This window comes from Emydura macquarii, unplaced genomic scaffold (assembly GCF_026122565.2).
Source record: "Emydura macquarii macquarii isolate MOO-44397 ecotype Brisbane River unplaced genomic scaffold, CSIRO-AGI_Emac_v2 contig_1041, whole genome shotgun sequence".
Lineage (NCBI taxonomy): Eukaryota > Metazoa > Chordata > Testudines > Chelidae > Emydura > Emydura macquarii.
Genome location: NW_027131178.1, coordinates 127,988 through 145,091, shown reverse-complemented (window position 1 = coordinate 145,091; position 17,104 = coordinate 127,988).

The following is a 17,104-nucleotide window of genomic DNA, read 5'->3' as shown; positions in this document are numbered from 1 at the left end:
TATAATGTGGGTGTGAAACGCCAGCCCCCAATCCAGATTAGTGGGGGCTGTGTCACCCCTGCCCTGCAACTTTGGGTGCTTTACGAAGCCTTGCTGAAGTAGCTCCCATGTGAGCATCTCACAAACGGCCTTCAAGCATGCAAGCCACACCCTACACATCTGTAGGTAACTGCAGTCTGTCAGTTACACCCTGGATCTCACCAACCTGGGTTATACTGCAGGGTGACCCCAACATACCCCCACTCCTGGATTTCCCCCCAGAAATGTATGTCCTGTACTGCCCAGCCCTCTCCTGGACAGTACAAATATTTTTACTCCATTATTCCTTTGAGGAAATGATATTCCAGTTTATTATCTTAAAAGGAGTTTCCCAAAAACTTAAACACACTGGATTAGATAAAACAGTAAAACAAGTTTATTAACTACAAAGAGAGAGATTTTAAAGTGAGTACAAGTAGAGAGGCATAAAAGTCAGAAATGGTTATAAGAAAAATAAAACTAAAACAGTTACTAGTACCTGACTTAACAAACTATATGCAAGCAAAACTTCACCACATGATTCCAGTAAGATTACTAACCAAACTGTTCAGGTCAGGAAGCAACACCTCTCAAGTCCAACAATTGTTTCCTTTTGTCTTCTTAGGTGCAGAGAATATAATGACCTAGGAAAGAGAGGAGAGTTTGGAACAAGGGTTGATAACATTGTGATGCTGGCAGGACAGATGCCAGCTCTTTCCCAGGTATTAGCTAAGAACTGAAACCCTCAGAGCTGGAGACCTGACCAGGTCATCTGTATGTTAGTTTTGCTCAAAGTAGGTATTAGTCTTATAAGAATGTATTTATGAAATGCTTGTAAGTAGCTGCATGCATTAATTTCACTTATACTGTCTTTATTCCGTGACATAAGACAATATGTTTTGTTTTATAACTTTTGTTTTGTCCTGAAGTTGTGAAATCAGGCACAGGAATCATTCACCACACCCATCCAGATGGACTGTCAAAATCAGATGGGCCATCAAGAATCATGGCAATACAAAAGATTGGTTAATTATATTATCAAACCTGGGAAATGCTATATGTAGGGAAGCTCATTCTGTGAGTGTGGAAGCTGAATGAAGGAAATAAAACAAAACCACAGGAAAATTTTCCCTCTTTTTGCTGTTTGAACTCTGAAGGGCCAGAGTCTTTACACTGAAGTCAACGATCCCCAGGAGCTGCTTCCTGAGTCTGCTCTGAAAGACACTTTGAATTGACAGATCACTACAACTCTGTCACTCTTAGGATTTAGATGGTAACTCATTTGGTGTATATGTTTGCTTGCTTTAACGTGTAAATAACTCTTATTTTTTTCCTATTTAATAAATGTTTTGATAGTTTATTACAGGATTGGCTACAGGTGTTGTCTTTGGTGTAAGATCTAGGGTATCAATTGATCTGGGGGTAAGTGACTTGTCTCTTGGGACTGGAAGCAACCTGAATGTGGTGTGATTTTTTGGTGTGAGTGACCATTTATCACTAAGCCTAGTTTGTCTGAATGGCAAGATAGACTGGAAAGTCTAAGCAGACTGTCGGTGAACTCTAATTATAGAATACACCACCAGGTTGGGGTGTCTGCCCTGTTTTTGACAGTCTGCTCTGAGATAGTCACTCCAGGCAAACATCATACAGGGAAATCTTATAACTTCACATTCACAGTGTTGCCACATATATTTTAGCAGGACAATACTGACCAGCAAATTATGGGTTTTCATACGATACCTTACAAGACAGACCTTTGTAATAATCTTTGTAATAGGCAGCAGGTTTAAAATGAACCAAAGGAACTGTTTCTTCACACAACACAGAGTCAACCTGTGGAACTCCTTGCCGGAGGACGTTGTGAAGGCCAAGACAATAATGGGGATCAAGAAAGAACTAGGTAAATTCACAGTGGACAGGTCCATCAATGGCTGTTAACCAGGATAGGAAAGGATTGCTGTTTGCCCAAAACTGGAAATGGGCGATGGGATGGATCACTTGCTGATTACCTGCTCTGTTCATTCCCTCTGAAGCACCTGGCTTTGGCCACTGTTGGAAGACAGGATACTGGGCTAGTTGGACCATTGGACTGATCCAATATGGCTGTTCTTATGTTGTTCAATAGTGCGCAGGGTGTGAGGGGCATATTCCATTACCATGGGTGAATAATGGTTAAAAGACAGTACTCAGAGTGATTATCAATGGTTCATTGTCTACCTGGGAGGGTGTATCTAGTGGAATCCTGCAGGGATCGGTCCTGGGTCTGATACTGTTCAATAATTTCTTTAATGACTTAGATAATGGAGCAGAGAATATGCTTATAAAATTTGCAGATAACACCATGCTGGGAGGTGTACTTTGGAGAACAGGATTGAAATTCAAAAGAACCTTGACAAATTGGAAAATTGGTCTGAATTCAACAAGATGAAATTCAGTAAAGACAAGTGCAAAACACTACACTTAGGAAGGAAAACTCAAACGCACAATTACAAAACGGGGAATAACTGGCTAGGTACTTCTGAAAAGGATCTTGGGGTTATAGTGGATCACAAACTGAATATGAGTCTAGAGGGTAATGCAGTTGCTAAAAGGCTCATATCATTCTGGGATATATTAACAGGACTGTAAGACGTGGGAGGTAATTGTCCCACTTAACTCATTACTAATGAGGCATCTGCTGGAGTACTGTCTCCAGTTTTGTGTGTCAGACTGTAAGAAAGATGTGGACAAATTGAAGAAGGGCTACAATAATGATTAATTAATTATTAACTTGATCTAGGAGGGAAGGTTAAAAAAAAAACTAGGCACGTTTAATCTTCAGAAAAGGAGACTAACAACAGACTTGATAACACTCTTCACATTTATTAAGGGCTGCTAGAAGGTGGATGTAGATGGAAATCAGTTGTTCTCTGAGTCCACTGAAGGTAAGACAAAAAGTAATGTCATTTAATTGCAGCAAGAGATATCTTAGATATCAGGAAAATCTTTCTAGCTGCAAGGATATGATTGGTTACTAAGGAAGGTTGTGGAATCCCCATCATTGGAGATCTTTAAGGTTAGTCAAAAAGCTGTCAGTGATAGTCTAGATATACTTGGTCCTGCTTCGGTTTAGAGGGTTGGAGTAGATGATCTCGCAAGGTCCCGCCGCGCCGCACATTTCTGTGAATCTATTATTAAAATGAAGAAAAAAAAGGGGTTTGGTCAACTGAAATGTTTTGCTTTGATAATTTTGAAGTGTTTTGTTTTCAACCCTTTTAATCTCTTTCTTTTTTTAGTATAAATTAAGTTACATTTTGGAAAAAAAAAAAAAAAAAGCCATTCTGAACCAAAAAAACAAAGCTTTTGTTTTAAAAATGCTTGAAATTGGACGTTACAATTTCAATTTTTTTTTTTTTTTTTTTTTTTTGAGAAGGGAAATTTGTCTAAACAAAACTTTTTCCCATGAACAGTTCCAGTTTTGATGAACTGGCAGTTTTTAATGGGGGGGGAAAAGTTGTCAACAAATTTCCAGTCAGCTCTACTGAACATGTAGTGGCTCAAGGTGCTTGGGGAATTATGTGCAAGCAGAGAGAGTGCAGCTTGACTGTCAAATCCCAAGGTTGGCAGTAAACAATATATACATTTTTTTACTTAGTTCATAGATTGTTAAAGTCAGAAGGGACCTTTGGATTATCTGACCTGTATAACACAGGCCATAGAATTTCATCCAGTTACTAACAGATTAAGTCCAGTAATTTGAGTTTAATTAAAGCATGTCTTTCAGAAAGGCATCCGGTCTCGATTTGAAAACATCAAGAGGTGGAGAACCCTTGTTCATTTGTTCCAGTCATTAATCTCCCTTGCTATTAAAAATATGTGCCTTATTTCTAGTTTGAATTTGTCTAATTTTAATGTCCAGCCTTTCTCTGTGAGATTACATAGTTGATCCAGGAGTCATCAACAACATGGAACCCCAGGATACCAGTTTCCGAAAGCACAACTATACTTTAAACCTTCAGAGTAGTTTAAGCTACTTAAACTGCTTTAAAAGATTTTTAATGGTTAAGTTGCTTATGCTGCTTCACAGAGGTTTAATCTGAGGTGAAATTGCCGGAAGAGAGAGTGTGAGATGTCATGGTCTACTCAACCAGCAATATGTTGATGACACTCAGCTCCATAGAGCCTCCTGGTCCCATACAGATGGTGATGGGCACCAGCTGCCCCATCAGGTGGAAGAGATCAGAACTTGGATGAGATGCAGCTGGCTTGAGCTTTTTCCAGCACAGACTGAGGTGACGGTGCTGATAAGAAGGCAGAAGCACTGGTAAATATTCTCACGTCATCTGCAATTGGAAGAGGAGTGCTTGGCTTCTATGCTTATTGGTGATTAACGTAGTAAGTAGTCATGTGGTTTTGCGGGACTCTTCTTTCTTTCTTGATGGAAGAATGGCCTCAAGGAATGTACTGGGACTCAAGAGATTTGAATTCAGTTCCAAACTGTCATCTGCTTCCGGAAATACATTCTTTAAGGACATACAGTATCAACAATTTCACGTTAGTGTAGTCTCAGTGTATGTAAGAGTCTGCAGTTATGCCACCAGCCCTCTAGGGGGTGTATGCATCATGTAATGAATTAGAATATTATTTTTGCACTGATAAAGCCTTTTATCTGAGGCTCTCCTAAGTGCTATACAAAGATTAATGAGTTAAGACTTTAGTAAGATAGGCAAGTGTCTCCATTGTTCAGCTGGGTAAACTGAGGAATAGAGAATTTTACCCAAGGTTACTCAGCAAGGGAGGGACAGAGCCAGGATAAAACCCAGAACTCCTGACCACTTGCAGAACTCTCCCACACTTCCTGCCATATGGTGACCTTTATCCACTAGCGTCCACTGAGCTATGAGACAGGCTGTCTTATTGTCCTGTCTGTTGAAAGAAAACAGGTTGTGTAATCATCCTGCAGGAAGCTGAATTGATTTCTAAAACCAGACAGGCCAAAAGTTACACCAGCCTCCATAAAGCTGTCACGTGCTTTAAGAATCTGGGTGAGCGTCTGTTTGTTTGGAAACCTGCAGAATAACTCCAGGGGAACTTGGTTCATCCTTGTGAAAGCCCAAACAGATGCATCTTTTTCTGTGATAACATGGTCACGGTTGGTTTCCAACGATAACTTTCAGAGAAAACCACAACTGGAGTAGCGTTTTTATAATTTACTGAGCAATGCAGAGGACTGATGACTGGCTAGACAATCTACTAAGAAACATTTTCACCTATAGTGAAATTAGCAAAACTGGAGATTTTTTTCAGTTTCTGGGTGCGGGAATACCGCATTTTTCACCAAGGTCACCAGTTTTCCTATCAGTGAAAATGTCTTTCCACTTAGAAAGAAGCAACAACTTAAGACAAGAGATGAAGGGGAGAAAGTAATTTGTACCAAAGCAAATGAACAGGTAGGATTCAGGGCTGCTACCAGATTCAGAAATGGACACATCTTAATCATCAGGGGTTGCAATTCCAAAATGGCTGCAGCAGTCGTAGTGTTTATTTGTTTGACAGGAACACCTAGAGGCCCCAAATGAGATCAGGGACCCACAGTGAGTGTTTTATACACAAACCTGTTAAGAAACAGTCCCTGCCTGTGACGGGGTGTACAAACCTCTCACTAGACTGGAGGGGGTTAAGCAACTCTGGGATCAGGAGGCCATGACCCTTCGTCCCTGCTGAGTATGGTGGGGATGGAGGCGGGGTTTAAAAGAGCTCATATGGGGGCTGGCAGGCCAGGGAGAAGGATATGCTCTGGGAGCTCCAGGGCATTGTGTGACCGGAAACCACATCAAACTGGGGAACAGACAAGCCACAGATCCCAGGAACCAGCACCAGAAGAGGGATCCCAGAAGGCAGAACCTCACAGGAATGGATGGCAATTGACCGAGATGCAGAGGGAGGTACTAAGTGACCAAGGGAAGCTGACTTGAGGCTGATACAAAGCCTTGTAGGGTAAGCAAAGCCAAACCAGCCTCCAGGGCTCTGGTGGAGTGGGTGGGCCCAGGTTCCCCTACACCACCTGAGGACCGTACCCAGGAGGTGGAGTTGCCACCTGAGGATTGTACCCATAAGACGGAGTTGCTGCCCCGAACTGCACCTGTTAGGTAGAGTTATTGCTCAAGAACTGTACTCACTGGGAGCAACTGCCAGCTTGGGCACTAGCGACTCGGAAGATGACCCTGCCCCCTAACCACACTGCCCCAAAGAGCTTACAATTTAGGGGCTAGTTCCCCAAAGGGAATTTAGACTCAACCTTGTAACGCCTAACTGTGACTCTGTTCAGGGCTCCCAGAACCGTCGCCACTGTGTTACCCCCCTGCCTCAGCAAGAGTGAGCTTTACTGGAAATTAGACTGGGTATCAGCTCCCTGCCTTCCAGTCTTCACTTAGCCTGGCAGATAACTATCAGTGAACCTGTGTTCCCTGGAGACATCTCTTTGTAGTGTCCAGTCCCTCTCATTGCCTCTGAAGAGATAGAGCACAAACCAATCTGTTAGTTTAGCTAAAGACTCACACTTTACTCCCAAATAACAGCACTGGGAGAGATTATAGTAAAACTAAGAATGTTTATTATCAAAAACCAGATATTTAAGTGATAAAGTGACAGGTCCGGTTACAAACAAAACAAAACAAGGTTTGTGGTGCTGAAAATTTCATTCTAGCAAGTCATATATTTGCCTAAAACAGCTTGTCCCTTACACCGAGCTCGCAGCAGCCAAGAGGATCCATCATTCACAGGCTCCAAGGGTGCTGTTCCCGGTAACCCCTAAATGATGGATAGCTAGAATGTCTTTTTACTCCCCCTTATATTTTCCAAAGTTCAATGTCTTGGTCTCAAGAGCCAGGAATACTTCCTGGGGATGTGGAATTGGACCCACTGCCCATGTGCTCACTAAATTGTTTCCTCTACTGTTTGCTAGCTTGATTGCTTTGTCTATCCTATATGTAAATGGACTTCCAGTGCCCTATGCCTGTAAGCAAACCAGTCAGATGGAGAATCCACATTCCTTTGTCTAGGGCAGGCTGGGTTTATGCACTGCCTCCCAAACACATTTAAAGAACACATTTCTGGCACACATATATAATATTTTGTACACAACCCACACATACAACATGCAATGATTTTCAGGATCAGAGCACCACAAGTTTATAATTCTTTGGAACAGGAACTGTGTATTACTGCGTTTGTACAGCACCTAGCACAATAGGTCCTTGATCTTAGCTGAAGCCTCAGGGATACTATAAGATATTAACCATTCTTTCCTTTGCAGAGTTCATCTGTGTACCCTTTCAGAACAAGTCACTGCTATGTTTATGCACAAAGGCAGTGAATATGAGTGACCCATATACTGGATGAAAACCCCATCAGAGGTGGTTGAGACGAGGGAGACATGGGTGAACAAGAAAATTGTACAAATATTCACTAATTATTTGTTACAGCCTCTGTGCAGTTAGACATTACCATCCCTATTTTACTGATGGGGAGACTAAAGAAGAATGGATAGGCCTTTGTTTCGAATCAACATTGAACATTTTTCATATTTTATCCATCACAAAAGGGGAACTCGGTGTTATCAGAGTCTCCTGAGTTCTCCAAACGTGGCTGGAAAACTCATGAGAACAGGCTATCTCATGAGACTCATCAGAACTTTTACAAGAAGAGCCTTTCTGTGATATTTTGTCTCCTAGGGCTCTAGGCCTAGCCTGAGAGAGCACTTGTTACCCTAAGAACTGCCACAATGACTCTGATCAGCTGGGGTGTTTTCCTCGGAGTCCCTAGAGCTGAAGGTCTGGGAGTTGCTAGCAGGGCATTATCAACAAAGGACCTTAAGCTCTGGAGTTTGTTTTTCCTCAGTTGGTCCAACATAGCCTTAATCTGCTGACCTGCAGGGCACCGTGTAAAGCTCATCTATGCTCTCAGATTTTTTGCCTGAGGAAATGGCAATAGGGAACATGTCTAGCTTATCCTAGGAGAGTCTATTTAAGGCTGACATTAGTCAACATGTTTGCATTTTGTATTTAAATTATGTAAATGTGCTCAGAGAATGTTTGATGGGCACATCTAACAAACCAAAAAATAAGTAAATAAAAATAGGTAAAATGAAGAAGCATAAAAATGAAAGCAAATTAAGGTGGTATCTCAGGAACTTTGCAAAAAAAAAAAAAGGCTCAAATAGTGGAGGGAGATCTTATTGTTCTTTTTGTTTTTTCCCAATGGACTGGTTTACCCAACCCTGAGCCTAACTTCCCCAGACTACAGTAACCACAGGGAACACATTCTCCCTCAAGGAATCAGTATGCAAAGTAAATGCTTTAACTGGTACCAAGGGCTTTGACGTACTTTGCCTCTCAGTAAATGTTGTTCAAATAGGGATTCTTCAAACTCTTCTGAGGAATTCTTCATAAGAAAGATGTCCTGTCATTGACCTGATCTCCCAGTTCCCCAGTCCTCTCATTGCTTGTGTCTCCAAATATTTCATTACGGAAACCACCAGGGGTTGTTCCATATCCACAGCTTGAAAACCACTGCAGCTAGAACACAGCAGTGTCAAAGGCCTCAAAAAGCAGTCAGAAAATACCCTGGAGAACTGAGGCCTTTTCAATAATTCTCATGCTTTTTTTCCAATTTTTTTTAAAATGGCAAATTCTTCAAACCTGACCTTTCTTTTCCTGTGAAAATTTCACTTTTAAAAAATTGGCACTTTATAATGAGAAAATGTTTTAGTGAAAATTTCCTGACCAGCTCTGTCACATTTTCAAGCTTGTTCTCCACAATCACAATGGGTGGAAACTTTACATCTTTAAAAAAATGAGAGTTGAGATTCTCAGGTAAATACCCGACTCCAGGAGCTTGGCTTTAAGAAAAACACCAAATATTGCAAGACTCCTGGTAAAATAGCAAGAGTTGGCATTAATGCTGACCTTTGAAAATTAGAGGTTTGGTTTACATAAGCTTCCAAAAGAATTATCTGACCCTTTTGAAGACTCTCTCCATGCTGGGACATGAACTGGATTCACCAAATGAGGTAATAAGTGCAGTTTTAACCTAGACTAGAATATTGTTTCCAAGTTCAGTATAAACACCATTTCAAATCGTCCACAGAAGACCACCAAACCTTATTTAAACTGAACTATTTTCCGGTTGTGTTTTAAAAAGGGTTCAGAAAACACCAACAGAATGGATGGGCCTGTATCTGATGAATCTGCACAAATGAGATAGAAATCTCACAAGAACAGGCTGTTTTAAGATTTTTAATAATTTTTGCTCCTATTTGGGGTCATGAATTTCATAAAAATGGCCTTTCATGTTGTAATTTTTCCAGCTCCTATGCCTCTAATCCCAGCTGGTACCAGAATATGGAAGGTTAGGGGAGAAAGGAAAACAAATCAATCTAATTAACCAATGTTTGCTTCAAGCCTGGTACAGTTTTAGAGCAAAAATTTGTTCTGGTTCTTACTTTATCTAAAATTTTGGATTTTGCACATAATTTTCACTTTTGGACATCTGAAAATGTTTTGGTTTTTCATTGAAAAACTGGGGAAGTCTGAAGGAAACTAAAAATTCTGCCAAAATGTTTGTTTTAAAAAGAAGGCAAATTTTCTTCAAAAATAATTTTGATGGAGAATTTTCAATGAGCTCTTCTTCTTAATTATTCTGTGCATTTCTTTTTACAATATCAGCCTTCTGACTCACCCTAAATAAAATTACTGACACATGGTAGATTTCCTGCTAGATCCACATGTGTCCTTGTGCATGTGCCATCTATGTGTTCCACCGTGTACCTAGAAGTTAATCAATTAACAACCCAGTGGTGAGGCAAGAGTCACCTATAAGTGTGTGGATGGAGAGAGAGTTGAATAGTTCCCTAATCTTGCTCGCTTGTTCCTTGCTGTGAGTTACCCCTGTGGGGTGCAGTGTGCATAAGATCTGAGACTCTTTCAACTTTCTTATGGAATTCCCAATTCAGGGGACCTATGTCAGGCTTCTTCGAAGCCAACATTTGTATTATATTAGGTGAGATTCAGCCATGTGCAGTGAACTAGTGCAAGGTTGTACAATACTTAGATCCCACTTATGTCCTCAAAATAGGACATAAATGATGCATAGGTTTTGCGATGGCCCTCTGCACTTGAGGATAATTTCATCCATTGGGAGCATGCCATTTCTCACCTCTCATCTTAACTGGTTTCCCTGAACTGAGGAAATCCTGAATTCTTTTTTTTTTAAACCCTATCACCAAGACCAATTCATTTTGTTCCATTGTCATGTTACTATATCCTGAACTTGCTTTTAATAACTTTTCTTCATAAAGTCCAGTTTGTCCGGATGGTAAAGAGGGGCTGGAGATCTTAAGGGGACCATACGGGCTCTATGGTAAGACTCATATTGTAGTTCAGCCGTGCACATTTGTTATTGGCTTGGTGAAATCTAATTATAGGATATACCACCAGATTGGGGTGTCTGCCCAATTTGCTGATAGTCTGACTGAGATTTGTATGCTCAACTGCAAACCATACCAGACAGCATGACAGTAGAAAGACATCAAAGGGTGAATAGTGCAACAGGATTTTCGAGAGCGAACCATAAGTCTGCTTTTTTAGGACCCCAATACAACATAGGATATTTCATAATATCTTTAGACCTATAATCCTGAAGATAATCTTCCATTTACCTATGTATTTGTCTAGTGCTGCTATAATTTAAATTGTTTTTTCTCATTGTGACGGGGTTTACTTGCCCTGCACTGGAGATGAAAGGGTTAAGCCAATATTCCTGGCAGCAGAAGCCACTCACCCTACAGGAGGCAGGGTGTACATGCCCTGTGACACTCATCAATCTATCTGGATTCTTATATGGCCTCCATCACTGAAGTATTTGAGCTGATCATATTCTCAAAAGTATTCCAAAGTGGTACAAACATATACATATGTTTTTTATATTTTTGCTGCTACTGGGGCTTCTACTCTTCCATAAAGTCTTTATTCCCTGGATACTCAAGAAATATAAGCTGTTTTTGACTTATCAGGATCTTTGGAGGAAGAGGAAGCCAATAAAATGTCTTCCAGCACTTGACTTCTTAGAACATCTATAATCCAGCATCCTCTGCTTGAAAAAATTGGAACAGACAGTTTGATTTTAATGCAGCCCTAGCCATATGCATAAAATGCTCTTGCCAACACACAGTCTACCTTAATAATTCCATTATCCCTGGAGTTTAGTAGGAGATAGTTACCAAACTATGTTTCTTACCATTGTGACTGGAGTAATATGTCCTTGGCTTTCAAATTCACCATCCTATTCTTTCACTTCCTGTGTCCGATTATGAGCCACTGTCCTGTTTTCTCTGCTTTTCCACAATAGGGAGAGGAATTTGGACAGTTGAAATTACAAATTCCCGAGTAGGGCTGTTTGGAAACAAAAATTCCCATTCTGCGGCAAATTCTGAAATATTCAAAATATTTGTTCTGCAGCACAATGAAGCCTCAATTTCCCATGAAACAGGAATTCTGAAACTTCATTTTTAAAAATTGAAATGATATTTTGTTTTGACTTTGTTAAATGAAATTGACGAGGCTTTCTGAGTTGCCTGGAGATCCGGCAGCCCTGCTTTCAGATTCCCCGGAGCCTAGAAGCTATGAAAACCCTGGCAACAAGTCAGGGAACTGGCAGGAAACCAAGCAGGTTTCCTTGGGAAACCTGGCTCCAGGATGGGTTTAGAAAATTATGTCTGAGCATTTCTATTTCTGAGTACTATTACATCTAACAGTGCCGCCTTGTTTTTCCCCCTGCTTTGTTCATTGGGAATAGAGTGTAAGACTTTAATGTAGTGCTTTGTCTGAGAATTGGTCTTGATGGTGGAGTCCATATGAATGACTGTGGCTCCTAAACATCTTGTTCTTCTTACCTTTGATAATGAACTTGATATTTGTCTATCATTTTGCCTTTTGATCTCATTGGCTTGAGACACAGAGGGCTAAATGCTCAGTTGGTATAAATGGGTGAAGATCCTCAACCGAGTTTCACCCGTTTGTACCAGCTGAGGAGAATTTTGTTTACCTAATAGAAAGTGTGTGGGGAAATCAAATCAGAAGATTGTGTTTGTGACTTCTGACAGTCAAATGAAACCCTCACCACTTGCGAATCATTAGACTCTTCTTGTAGTTGCTCAACGTAGAAAGCCAACTTCCAGCATCAAGGCACTCACTGTAAATGCTCGCTGAAGTCTGTTTTTGAAGTTTTTTGTAAAGGTATGGCAACTTTCAAGTCGGCTACAGAATGTCCTGGGAGATTGAAGTGCTCTCCTACTGGTTTATGGATGTTACCATTATTTATAAAGTGGTAACATCCATAAACCTGTAGGAGAGCACTTCAAAAACAGACTTCAGCGAGAAACTGCAGAGCTGGAACTCATATGCAAACTTGACACAATCAGACTGGGTCTGAATAGGGACTTGGAATGGTTATCTCATTACAAGAAGTAATTGTCACTGTTCACACATTCTGATCAACGGTTGTGAATAGGCCTCATCTACTCTAACAGAATTGACTTTGTTAGCACTTGCCCTCCCCATTGTTGTTTCTTACCCTTGGATGTATATATATATATATACCTTCTATCTGTGATTTCCACTTCATGCGTCTGACGAAGTGGGTTGCAGCCCACAAAAGCTTATGCCAGCAGAAATTTGTTAGTCTTTAAGGTGCTACAGGACTCTCGTTGTTTTTGGTGTATACAGACTAACACGGCTACTTTTCACCATGGAGAATAATAAAACCAGTGGCTGCTTTGGACCGATAGTATAAATTACCTGGCCGCCTAGTGACTGTCAGACTGTGCACTGGACACTAGAATTGCCAGAAAGTTCCATTAATGGGTTCAACCATTCTCCACGTCCATAGTGTAAGCATCCTTCTGTTAGTTTGTATCTTCTGCAGAGCACAAGATACATGTGAGTACCTGGCATAAAGCCTCATGAAAGAGTCTGAATCTGAGTTCAATGTTACTGTACTGAGGAAACAAGGCCCTATCCGCTGCAATTTACATACAGCTGCTGCTAACTGCCAGGTTAAATGGCTTTACCAACCCCCTGGAAAAAATAAACAAACACATTTGTTACGATTTGTCATGAAACGCACTACGGTAAAATCATTTTTGTCTTCCTTTCCAGTGCAACTGTTTATAATGACGACTTGGCGATATGTTACAAATTCAGGCATTCAGGAGGCTTTTCTAATCCTCAACTGCAGTTTGTCAGTGCTTCAGGAATATTCCCTTGCTCTAATTCTTCACCCACAGCAGGAGCTGGATTAGTAACATCAGAGTCTGAAGAGGTGCATTGTTCCCCATTAGTCTCAGTTTGAGCCTGGTGTTATGGCCTTTTCATCGGGAACCTCCAAGTCAGTGAACCAGGACTAATTATCCTAGCCTTCCTGGGAGACATCACAGCCTGTGTACGTAATATCCAGAGTCTTTGGTTCTGTTGCTGTTAGCCATTTACTGTGCCTCTTACGCGTCAGACAATTTACTCCCATTGCATAAGTTTCTGGACCTCTTTGTAGCATTTCCAAGAAAATACACTTGAATATCATTTTCACACCAGCCCTTAGAATTCTTTACCAGGACTTGCAGTTCCAGATAGGAGGAAAAGACCAACAACAAAAAAAATCAGTTTGCAAACACCTGTTCAGAAAAGAACACCAGCCTTGGCATGGAATATTAGTGGCAGAATATTTGCACATAAGAATTGTTTGCAAATCAATTCTTGGTAGGGAGAAAAAATGCCAATGTTCACAAAGATCAATATTATTCACAGAGGCTTATTCAGCCAGGTCCACTCACAATATCAGACCAAGAAATGTTTTATAAAGGGTTACTTCTGTGCTTTTTCTGTCACTATTTTCTTGCTTACCTCCTTGGCCTATCCTAGTCATCACATTCATCTGTCCATCTCAACATAATGAATAATCTCCCTTCTGTACATAGAAACTCTCCTTCTGATAGAGCAGAGGCTGTTTCTGTACTGGAACCAGAAATCTGAAGCTTGTGCTCTGGAGTTTAACATGAGTGTGTAAGACTTCCCCTCGCTGCTCTCCCATTTTCATTGTCTGCCTAAAACGGTGTTTTGGTTTTTTTATGCTTTATGGTGCCTGCCGGGTGTTTTTATGAAGTTTTTAAAGAATTTTCACAAGTTCCTCCAAAAACTATACACTGCAATAGTTCAGTGAACTCTGTTCCTTGATCTGCCAATCTGTTTACAAGGATTGTAATGTGATGTGAGGACGGGAGGATTTCACTTTAATTGGCATTGCTTCCAGCTATATAAGCAATGTGTTGAACTGTCTATCATCCAACTTAGGCAGCCAGCTTCTACTCAGCAACTTCATTTTATCTATAGTCCAATCCTCCATTTCTAACAGATAGAAATCTTTATACAAGTTTTGGGACTATAGAAATCATTACCCATGAATTATCCTCATCCGTTGCTTACTCAACAGTTCAGCTAGATACACTATATTACTTTAGGTAGTCCATCTGTGTTTTTGCAATAATGGTTTTGGGCATTTGCTGTTGTGAATTGTATTGCAATAGTACACAGAGGCCCAATCAGGATTTGTGCTAGGTGCTGTACAAGCATACAGAAGGGAGACACAGTCCTTGCTCTAAAAAGCTTGCACTGTGTGAGCTTAGTTTATTATAGCAATAGGACAAGCCAAGAGTAGTTTTCATTTTGGATTTCTGGGCTATGAGCCTAATTCAGAGTCCAGAGAAGTCAATGGAAAGATTCCCCTTAACATCACAGGGCTTTGGCTCAGGCCTTTTGAGAATACAGAATATAATGTTACCCTTTCCAAGCTGCATAGAGCAAAAACTAATCCCACTGTTGGAAAAATACACACACACAATTAGCCAGGCTCTGCATTGCAAAAACACTTATAAACGTGCAAAGCAGCCTACATCAGTCTGTGCCTGCTCTTGTCTCTTACCCCTACACCTCTTTGCCTCCTCTTCTGCTCTGCCATCAATGCTGCACGTCTGCATCTCCCACAAATGTCACTGTGTCTTCTTCCATGCTGGCCCGTATTCATGGAATACCCTCCTCGAACCACTCTGTGGGTCCACTTCCTCTTCCTCCTTCACACCGCTCCTAAAACCCCACTGCTGATGTGCGCCTGAAAGAGGTCAACCAGAGAATGGTGGCTTGAGGAGCAGATGAGGATAGCTGGCACTTATAGATAGTTAGGGTAGCACTATACAGATGATTGCATGCTTCTCCCCTAACTTCTGTATATCAGCTGCATTCGTAGATTGAAAGGTCTGTTGGGCAGGGACGGTGCCTTCATAAGTGCTTAGCACAGCTAGGGGCTAATCCTGATTGGGATGTTATTAAATTATAATAATGCAAGGTAACAGAGCTGGAGATGGGCAAAGTAATATTTGCCTCCCTCATAGGCATGCTGTGAGGCTCTGAAGCACATCAGCTCTGCTCCTTGGTAAAAACAGTGGATCTAGGTCTTCAGACTTGCTTTCAACACAGGAAATCAGTCAGAGCTGAAATTTGACTTTTTAAAAATGTTGTTGACTAGCTCTCGGAATACGTAAACCTTTCGGGACAGAGGACCCCACCACCTCAATCAGTTACTCATTTGCTTAGCAACTTAAACGGTATCTATTGCCCTTGAACACTGGAGGATATGCCCTCTAGCCCTGTGTTTCAAGGGCAACATGGACTGCTGAAGAGAGGAGCAGAGTGGAGTGCAGTATCTCTGTGCAAGGACAGGGTTTATGGCAAGCCATTTCCCCCTCCCACCTCTCATTGTCTCTCCATTTCCACCCTTCTTCCTTTTTCCTTTGCCTTCAGTTCCCTCACCCTTCCTGTGTTCATTAGAATTGGACAGAAATTTCCAGGCCAAACAGTTTTCCACTGGAAAATGCTGATTTGATGAAATCGCAACATTTTGGAGGAATGTTTATAAGGACACAAGAATGGCCATACTGGGTCAGACCAATGGTCCATCTAGCCCACTATCCTGTCTTCCGACAGTGGCCAGTGCCAGATGCATCAGAGAGAATTAACAAAATAGGGCAATTATCGAGTGATCCATCCCCTGTTGTCCTGTCCCAGTTTCTAGCAATTGGATGTTTACAGACTACCAGAGCATGGGTTGCATCCTTGACTATCTTATCTAATAGCCATCGATGGACCTATCCTCCATTAAGTTATCCAATTCTTTTTTGAACCCAGTTATCTTTTGGCCTTCACAACAAAGAGTTCCACAGGTTGACCGTGTGTTGTGTGAAGAAGTCCTTCCTTTTTTTGTTTTTAACCTGCTATCTGCTGAGGTCATTGGGTGACCCCTGAAACTTGTTGTCAAACTGTTTAAGTGGCTCATGTGTGTGGGTGCCACCTCAAGACAGACTGTTACAAACCAGCACAAAAACCCACACTGGTTGTGAGTTCTAGAGTTAGATCTCTCCAATCAAGTATGAACTGAGGCACTATAACAGCCTTAACACGGAGTCCCAAACAGGCCCCAATGAACACTGGTCTCTTGCCACCCAGACAAGCCTGCCTTTTTGATAGATGGTCTCTAACATCAAAAATCACAATAGTCAGGTTACTACAAGTCCCAAAGAACTAGTCATTGTAGACCACCAAGTCAACTGTACCTCAGATCTCAAACTAAAGACAGCACTTGAAGCCAATCCTGTAATAGCCAACTAAAGATTTATTAACTAAGAAAAGAAATGAGTTATTTACAAAGTTGAATCAGATAAAAAATCCACACCTCTGAGCAACCTAATTATACTGACCTAACCCCCTGTTTAGACAGTGCTATGTCCGTGGGAGAGCTTTTCCCGCTGACATAGCTACTACCTCTTGGTGAGGTGAATTAACAACACTGAAGGGGGAGATCCCTCCCATTTGCTTAGAGTATTTTCATTAAAGCACTACAGCCATGTTTAATTTGTGCCATGGCTGATCCCCGGCTCCTCTAGGCTTGGCAGTTCATAGCTCTGGCACTTCTGGGCTTTCCATGTCAGTTATGAGAGTAAAAAAAT